This window comes from Palaemon carinicauda, chromosome 35 (genome assembly GCF_036898095.1).
Source record: "Palaemon carinicauda isolate YSFRI2023 chromosome 35, ASM3689809v2, whole genome shotgun sequence".
Taxonomy (NCBI): Eukaryota; Metazoa; Arthropoda; class Malacostraca; order Decapoda; family Palaemonidae; genus Palaemon; species Palaemon carinicauda.
The window spans coordinates 48,162,191-48,172,190 of NC_090759.1; the positions used below are offsets into that span (position 1 = coordinate 48,162,191).

Genomic DNA, 10,000 nt, shown 5'->3' on the forward strand with positions numbered 1-10,000 from the left:
TTACACAAAGACAAAATATGGCTTATTTGAATATGAAAAAAAAACCTCTAAATGTGCAAAATGTATCATATGCATATATATACGCATATATATATATATATATATATATCCGGTCACACTGAGCGTCAACCACGCCGGAAGCACAATCTCCCACAAATTGCCCAAACTGCAGTGTAGTAGTCAGAAATTGGGGAGGGTGGGAAGGGTTGAATCCATGCGTGTTTTTACCTTTTTAGATATTTAGCCGTCATCTTTGACGGGTCGCATACACTAGTGTATATATATATATACACACATACACACACACATATATATAATATATATATATATATATATATATACATATGCATATAATGTTTTATGTCCTGTGCATTTCATTACAAGACTAAAACATCCATTTTATACTTGCTGTGTATGCAGTCGGTGAACGAATTTTGTGACCGTGTGCTTTTTAAAGAGACCAAAGGAACTCGAGCCTGTGTCAACAAAGGCGATGTGCATTGTCTCTGGTCTTATCATTTTTAAAACACTCTCTCTCTCTCTCTCTCTCTCTCTCCTCTCTCTCCTCTCTCTCTCTCTCTCAGGGCAAAGGAAGGATATTGCTTCGGATATTGCAGGTTTGGAAAGTTTATTGAAGTTTGCTGCATATCATAGCAAAAAGAAAACACAATCGATCATTTTCAAATATCTTTTTTATGAGAGAGAGAGAGAGAGAGAGAGAGAGGAGAGAGAGAGGAGAGAGAGAGAGAAATATCTTTGCAATATTATCCTAAATAATTCTTTGGAGGGGGAAAATTTATTAGAAACATTGTAAGAATAGCCTAAGGCATGAGAAGCATCACTATAAGTCTTCTCACTATAAAGTTATATTAGGAATGAGACACACCATCTTACGTTTTTTTTAATAATCAAAATTATCATTATGAGGTCATATAAATAAAAAAAGATGATGTAAAGCAATGCTCCAACTTGAGAATGTCTTGCCTTATAAAAATCTCTGTCTCAAATTAGTTATGTTATTGAGAATCAAAATTAGCCGATTTTTAGTAAGACGCATTTGGATATTGTCATATACTGCAAGTGAGACTAATTTAAGATTCTTTCAACAATGAGAAACCTTATTTGTTCATTAAAAGGCAAAAAATATAATACCTCCAATGGTTTGTTTGTAAATACATGAAAGTCCTCTTCAAAGATAATTCCATTGTAAAATTCTCTTCCTAGTGGTTGGACATTGAAGAAAGTATTTGGAAGATTCATTTCGAATTTATCATTCTCTCTCTCTCTCTCTCTCTCTCTCTCTCTCTCTCTCTCTCTCTCTCTTCTCTCTCTCTCTCTCTCTCTCTCTCTCTCTCTCTGAACCCGTGTAAACTAAGTAATAAAAGTAGGGATTGCTAAATTATCTTCAGAGAGTGAGTCACTCCAAGTCATTAAAGGTCTCAGTATAACAGATCATGGTTGGGATTTTCGACTTCATGAGATTCTGGAGCAAAGCCAAACCACCTTATTCTTCGTCGATTGGTCGTGGTGAAGTTGGAGAGGAGATTCTTGCCAAGAGATCTCGACCACTCCTCTTTTTTATTTCCTTTTTATCTGCAGGAATCAATTGCTTGTTGCTTCCTCGCCCCGCCTCCAGGGACAGAGTTTAGCACCAGATGCTTTGGCCTACTTTGCCATATTATCGCTTGTTTCCCGTGAGAGTTTGGGGTCTCTCTCTCCTCTCTCTCTCTCTCCTCTCTCTCTCTCTCTCTCTCTCTCACTCTCACACACACACACACACACACACACAATAACATAGACTCTACTATTTTTTTGCAAGTGTACGTTTAACCTTTTAGTAGAATTTTAATGCGTTATATTACTCTTATGCCTCTTATTAAACGAATTTTTTTAGTGAACTGAGATATATTGATTTTTTTAGTAATAGATTGCAATGATTTTTGTTAATGGGTGCCATAGTAAGCATAGGAAGCTGATATCTGATGTTCCTTAGCGTAGGGTTCTTGGCCCATTATTTTCATACTATATAAACATGCCATGTTGTTTGGCTTAGAAAACAAGCTTGTTACGTATGCAGATGATGCTACTCTCTTTGCCTCCATTCCATCTCTGAATGTAGATCTGTGATTGCTGAATCCCTTGATAGAGATCTAGCTGAAATTAGAGCATGGTGTGAATTATGGGGCATGAAATTGAATACCTACCAAAACTCAAAGTATCATTGTAAGTAGGTCGAGGACAGTGGCTACTCAACATTCAGATCTCAACATTGACAATGTTTTTCAAACATTTTCGGTGATCAATCTATTCTGAAGAGGTGTTATAATTCTTTCATTTGTCCTTGTTTCAGGTATTGTTCTCCTGTCTTAATTTGTTGGACAGGTACTTACGGTCAATTAAATTTCTTATTCCTGGTCTAGATATTAATCTCGGGCACCGTCGTTCAGTTAATTCGTTATGCATGTTACATAACATTTTTCATAATTTTGATCCCCTTTTACATTCAGATCTTCCCAGTCAATACCATCCTATTCGTAATACTAGGCATGCAGTTAATTCTTGTAGTCAGTCCTTCTCCATCATGAGACTCAACACTACACAATATTTTAGAAGTTTTGTTCCAGCTGTAATGAAGTTGTGGAATGATCTTCCTAATCAGGCAGTTAAAACGGTGGAACTTCGAAAGTTCATATTTGCAAACGAATGGTTTTATGTTGAACAGGCAAATAAAAGACACTCTTTATAGTTTATATATGTAAGGTCTATGTTAATATTGTAGCTGTTCTTAAAATATTCTACATTAATTGTTCATTACTTCTCTTTTAGTTTATTTAATTCTTTGTTTCCTTTCCTCACTAAGCCATCTTTCCCTGTTGGAGCCCTTGGGTTTAAAGCATTCTACTTTTCCAAATAGGGTTGTGGCTTAGTAATAATTAGGTATATATATATTATATATATATATATATGTGTGTGTGTGTGTGTGTGTGTGTATGTGTGTGCGTGTGTGTGTGTGTATGTGTGTGCGTGTGTGTGTGGTGTGTGTAATCACATACATATTACATAACAATAACACAATTGACTGCTATTAGCACACCTTTCTTATACATCAGTAGTTAATTAGTCAATAATCTAAATTACTCGAAAGTAAAATAAAAAAATAGGACTTCATGAAAAGAGATAGGTAAATAAAACGAGAAAGTTTATACTGAAACTAAACATTTTAGAAATGAACACTCCCGGTAAGAGAATCCACGCACGATCCTATTAGGCAAATGACCCCTAAAGAAAAATAAAATCCCCGCAGGTGAAAACCGCGTCTTTGGGATGCTGGTCACGTTTTCGTTTCTTCCCTTATTTTTGTTTATACAGAGAGAGAGAGAGAGAGAGAGAGAGAGAGAGAGAGAGAGAGAGAGAGAGAGAGAGACGGGCAGAAAATGGAATATTCAAATTCATCTTCGTTAGAGGAATATCAAAGAGGGAACAGATAAAGATCAATATTTAATTTGTTTTCGTAAGAGAAAGGCCAAAGGTGCTTTGCTCTCAGCTAAACATTACGATCTCAGTGAAAAGAAAGACGGTTCTGAGTGAGATTTTTGAAGGGGAAAACAGATTTGGAAATTCCACCAGTCATCTAAAAATCTAGTTCGCATTTTTATAAATATGCCATCGTGACCAGTGGGGATGAACTTCGTCTTGCCAGGGAAAGGTTGCGAGTTCGATTTCCAAAAGGTCTAACACTCAAGACAAATTCCCTGTAGCTTTTGTTGAATTGAAGAGTAAATTATGTATATATATATATATATATATATATATATATATATATATATATATATGTTATGTGTGTGAAGATATATTTGTATGTATGTGTGCACGTGCGTTTGTGTGTGTGTGTGCTCATGCATGCTTGTGTGTGTTTCTGTACACGTGCGTGAATGTTTGTGTATGTATGTGTGTGAGAAATTTTTTTTCTCATTAGGTATCTCTTTGATTTGAATACTAACATCATTTTCTTCTGGTGTCTGTGCACTACCTTTATCCCTTGCCTATTTTCAAATATCCATGCATGTCAGTTTATTTTATAACAGCAAATATTATAGTCAAGGATGCCTGTACACTAATATTTTGAGTCATTTTCTTAAATCTGTAAAGTTATTCATTTTCTCACTTTTTTTTTTTTTTTTTTTTTTTTTGCATTTTTCATCTTTCATTTTCATTTTGCAATGGGATTTTCAGTGTTAAGGCCAAAGGAATGTGAAGTTTATAACACTATTTTTCAGACCTGGGCAGGTGGAAAAAGAGGAATGGAAACTAATGGGTGTTTATTGGTGAAGCCAATAGACGAAGTTGTGGTAGTCCATTGGAAACTTATCTGCCTGGCGATCTGCTGGACGGGAGATCGAGTCACGCTGAAACTCGAGAGTTTCTTGTAGTGTCTGCAACCTCACCGGCCTTGTGAGATAAGGATAGGGATACTGGGGGAGCCTATATGTCTAATTGCTTGGTCATCAGCAGTCATTACCTAACCCTCCCTGGTCCTAACTTGGGTGGAGAGGGGCTTGGGGGATGATCATATGATTATATGGTTAGACTCTAGCACATTGTCAATGTCTTTTGCCTCTGCCATTCATGAACTATCTATAAAACTTTGAGGGAAAAGGGAAGGCGATTAACCAATTAAAGAAAACAGTTGTGTATTAGTCTGCTAAAACAGAATTAGTTAATAGGTTTCAAAGCTTGGCAGTAGAAGGATAGAAACAAGGTCCTTTAATGGAAGAGGTCGGCTCATAAGTGAGATACGCGCATGTGGGCGGAACTTTTGTGACGTCATTTTTCGGTGACTGTGACTGAGATTTGACCTGACTAGAGGTAGTCTTATTTGATATCGGTCAGGTTTATTAATTTCCAGCAGCCATGCCTTCCATTTGTGCTGTATTTGGATGCCATAATAATACCAAAAAGGCCATTATTATGGGCATTCGATATTTTAGTTTCCCTAAAGAAAAAAATACGAAAAAGAAATGGATGCATGCTTACAAACGTGCAGACGATGTTAACTGGAAGAGGTGTCTGGACAGGTGTTACATTGCAATAAGATGAATGACCTCGTTATGAGAAATATTCCTGTATTCTGCGAAGTTGAGTAACTAGAAAATATAAAAAGATATTAAGAAATCATTAAAAATATAAAGATATAAAGATAAAAAGTGCATTAGTAGCAAAACAACCATTAAGAAGCGTTTAAGTAAACAAAACTAAAAAATGTGAAAAGCGTAAACCTGCTCCTCTATTATTCCGGGTCTCTCCAATGCTTCTATTGTGTGTTATTCCTTTTATGACGCCTCACTTCTTCTTCCTGTTGTAAAGCGTTCCTTTACTCAAATGCACTTAACTCGAGAGTGTTGTTAGTTGCTTTCTCTCTCTCTCTCTCTCTCTCTCTCTCTCTCTCTCTCTCTCTCTCTCTCTCTCTCTCTCTCTCTCTCTATCATAGTACGGTAATTTTAGAGTAGGCGAGTCGTCAAAATTGACGGCTAAACATTTAGATAGAGATGCACACACACATAAAGTTAGAATCGAAAGAACGCCAACACTCTGGGGAAATCTTCCGTCAGATGTCTCTAGTGTTCCCGCGACAAACCAGGCAAGGTGTTGCTCTTCTTACTACTACTATGAAATGGGCGGAGCCCTCTCCAACCTTAACAAATCAAAGACAGCAACGGGGTGTTTTTGCTAGTGAAAGCATTAAAATTTTACAAATCGAGTTGCCATATTTCATTCTGTTTTATCATTTGACGTTTCGAATATCCACTGCAAATACTGAATACGCACACACACGCGCACACACACACACACACACACACACACACACACACACACACATATATATATATATATATATATATATATATATATATATATATATATATATATATATATATATATATATATCTCATGATTCCGCAAAATCGTGTTGAAATTATTGGAGTATCGCAGCTAAAATATTCCTTCCGTTAATAGCTACATTAGATTATTTCGACATTAGTCCTGTTCAAGTCACCGATGAAAGAAAAAGTACTTTTAGATATGGTTCTATGTGAAATAATAATAAAAAAGACACCCTACATGAGTTATACCGGCCTAAATGACATTCAGAGAGAGAGAGAGAGAGAGAGAGAGGAGAGAGAGAGAGAGAGAGAGAGAGAGAGAGAGAGAGAGAGAGAGGAGAGATATTCGGCCTGAATACATAGTTTTTAATTATATTTGTAGTATGCAGGTCAAAATTCGCCCGTAACTTTTTGAGTTAAGTTGGTGACAAACAAATAGACAGAGGTGAAAACATAACCTCCTTGGCGGAGGTAATAATAATAATAATAATAATAATAATAATAATAATAATAATAATAATAATAATAATAATAATAATTGAACCAAACCGTAAATTTTGAGAGAGTTCTGTCGAGGTGAGTATTGGCCCGCGCACTGAGCCCTTTGAATTTGGAATTGCAAGATATTTCTTTAGATTTATTAAACGAAATTAGTTCTCCTTACCTTCTAAATTCCTGGAATTTTTCCATTTATTCAAACATGCCGAAATCTTGTAACCCTTCCAGAAACCACATTATTACTTCTATTCTCAACTCGGGGCCGTTCTCACATAGGGGACCTAAACCTCCTGTTTCACGCTACGCTCAACTCTGCCTCACATAAATCTACATTAAGCCTTTATATGGGCGGTCAATCATATTCAGCCTTTCAAAAAAATTTGCAGGGGCTATTGCAATATATCAAGAAACATGTAAAAAAGCAAACATTTCAATAGTATAATATGTATTTCTAAAGGAATACAAAATGTACACAGACAAAGCGAAAAAAATCTTGATTTTAACATTTCTCTCTTTGCAAACGAAGTCCTCTCAGGAAAAAGTAACTAATCTGTAATTACATATTGCATTATAAATACGTCCTTGTTACATACGCTTTTTTAGCCAAAGTTTACGTTATATCCAAATAGATACCAAAACTTTTCCATCCATTTCAAACCGATAAATTCAAAAAAAAAAGTGATGATTTTTTCTCCTGACAAATTCCAAACTCATTTTAAAAGATAAAGTGACTTTAGTTTTTTATAGAAAATTTAAAGGTATTTATTCAAATATAGTTCGAAGTTAAGATTAGTTATTTTTCTTACTTATTTGTTCATTTGTTTATTTACTAGTTTATAAAGTTGCCGACGAGAGTGTTTTTGAATTGGTTGCCGCACATTGTTAAGCATAAAAACAAATGCTTGAATGTAAGTGGATAAGTCGCCAAAAAAGATGTTAAATAGTGATACTTGGTAAATACTGTATATTTTGTAAAGGTGACAAGGTAAAGGACTCTTGTAATATACATAGCTTGCTGAAGGTCCACTCAGATGCGTATAAAAACATTGAAGAAAAGAAAATTTAACTAAATGATGAAGATTTACTATGTAAAATAAGAGGAATAGATAATTTCGCAAGGGAAACCTAATTCCATGAGTGCCAACCTAAGCAGTTTTTAGTGAGACGAATACCTCAGCAGTGTTACACCATCACAGAAGCTGAGGAAACATCAGACAAGAAAAGATGTATAGAGAAAGCATTTTCGCATTTACGATTTTATAAAAAAAAGAAGTTATTCACAAAGTTTGGGTTCTAAAACTTTGTCATTTAGAAATGTGTATAATGAGAATCGGTGCAACAGTAGCAATAATGAACAAGCTTTTGAAATAACTAGTCAATCTCAGGTTGAAGATTGAACACTATTCTGACCTGAAAGACAGCATTGACTTCTGATCCTCCCCATATAAAAACACACTGATATTTTGTAAATCTTTGGAATCACTGAAAACAGTTTTTCTTTCTGCTTGTAATTTGTGAGATGATGACTGGATCAAAGAAGTTAGTCTTGAGCTTTACACTAAATTACTCAATGCCTTCAAAGAAACCAAGACACTTCTATGGCCCACCAAATCTAGTGACGTTCCTTATTATTATTATTATCATTATTATTATTATTATTATTATTATTATTATTATTATTATTATTATTATTATTACTAGCTAAGCTACAACCTTAGTCGGAAAAGCAGGATGCTATAATCCCAGAGGCTCCAACAGGGAAAATAGCCCAGTGAGGAAAGGAAAAAAGGAAAATAGAATATTTTACGAAGAGTAATAACATTAAAATGAATATCTCATATATAAACCATAAAAGCTTTAACAAAACAAGAGGAAGAGAAATAAGATAGAATAGTGTTTTCGAGTGTGCCCTCAACCAAGAAATTCTTGTCTATATTCTACAATCTGTGTGGTAAGAGGGTCTCATCAGATCGAGAATGAATATTAGTACTAACAGTTCGTCAAGATATGTGTAAAGCAGCAACAGGTGGACAGTGGAAGATGAAAACGCATATCCTACTATGTATGACACTCCACTATCTCTTCAAATCTAAACAATCAACTACTTTCCTAAACAAACTACGTAATTATGAGTCCTATGCTTTTTCTTTTGAATTGGAAACAGTCCTGGCATATACATGGTTGAAAGTGTTTCAGTAATCAGTAATAGTGATGTGGTTAAGGATCAACCTGAAGGAACAGTGTTTCATGGCGACCGAGACAACTTTGATCAACTGGTGTCTGATATTTATGGAACTGGATCAGTCAGTTCAAAGCACAGTTGGAATCTACATGGAAGAATTTGGATTCTGTAAAGATGATGGCCTGAAATTAGTCCCTCGTATGGCTGAACTCATTCCTGAGAAGATTCAAAAATCCAATTAAAGAGTTTCCACCATACTACTGGAGAAAACGACAAGAAGAACCAACCCTCATAGAGCCCTCAAACTGTGCTAAAAATTCCAGCATCAAGATTCTGATTTTTTTTTTTTATTTTAGATTATTGCTTGTCATATGCCCTTTGAAAGTCAATTTATCCATGCTATATCGGGATCTGTGTCTAGTAGGCTACTGCCAATACTCCAAACTTTACGACAACTATGTATGTAGATATATGTATATGCATATATATCTGCGTATATAATATATATATATATATATATATATATATATATATATATATATATATATATATATATATATATATATATATATGTATATATATATATATATTTATATATATATATATATATATATATATATATATATATATATATAATTACAGGATTTTTTAGATTTTTTAACGGGGAGCCCTGACTTTCCAGCGGGAAGGGGTAACCCCGCCCTGCCAGCGGGAAAGGGGGAGCCCTGCCCTGCCAGCGGGAAGTGGGGGGAGCTCCGCCCTGCCATCGGGAAGGAGGAGAGCCCCCCATGCCAGCGGGAAGGGGGGAGCCCCGCCTTGCTAGCGGGAAGGGGGGAACCCCGCCAGGCCAGCGGGAAGGGGGGGAGCCCCGCCCTGCCAGCAGGAAGGGAGACCCCCCTGCCAGCAGGAAGGGGGAGCTCCCCTGCCAGCAGAAAAGGGGGACCCCACCCTGCCAGCAGGAAGGGGGGAGCCCCGCCCTTCCACCATTCCAGCGGGAAGGGGGAGCCCCACCCTGCCAGCGGGAAGAGGGGAGCCCCGCCCTGCCAGCTGGAAGGGGGGAGCCATGCCCTGCCATCGGGAAGGTGGGAGCCCCGCCCTGCCAGCGAGAATGGGGGAGCCCCGCCCTGCCAGCGGGAAGGGGGTAGCCCCGCCCTGCCAGCGGGAATGGGGGAGCCCCGCCCTTCCAGCGGGAAGGGGGGAGCCCCGCCCTTCCACCATTCCAGCGGGAAGGGGGAGCCCCACCCTGCCAGCGGGAAGAGGGGAGCCCCGCCCTGCCAGCTGGAAGGGGGGAGCCATGCCCTGCCATCGGGAAGGTGGGAGCCCCGCCCTGCCAGCGAGAATGGGGGAGCCCCGCCCTGCCAGCGGGAAGGGGGTAGCCCCGCCCTGCCAGCGGGAATGGGGGAGCCCCGCCCTTCCAGCGGGAAGGGGGGAGCCCCGC

The 10,000-nt window shown here is 37.7% G+C and overlaps 1 protein-coding gene across 2 annotated transcripts in view; it reads left to right on the forward strand.

Moving 5' to 3' along the window:
• Positions 1–10,000, forward strand: part of Schip1 (Schwannomin interacting protein 1) — a 544,486-nt gene that overhangs the window by 362,492 nt on the left and 171,994 nt on the right. The gene's annotated exons all lie outside the window — the stretch shown is intronic.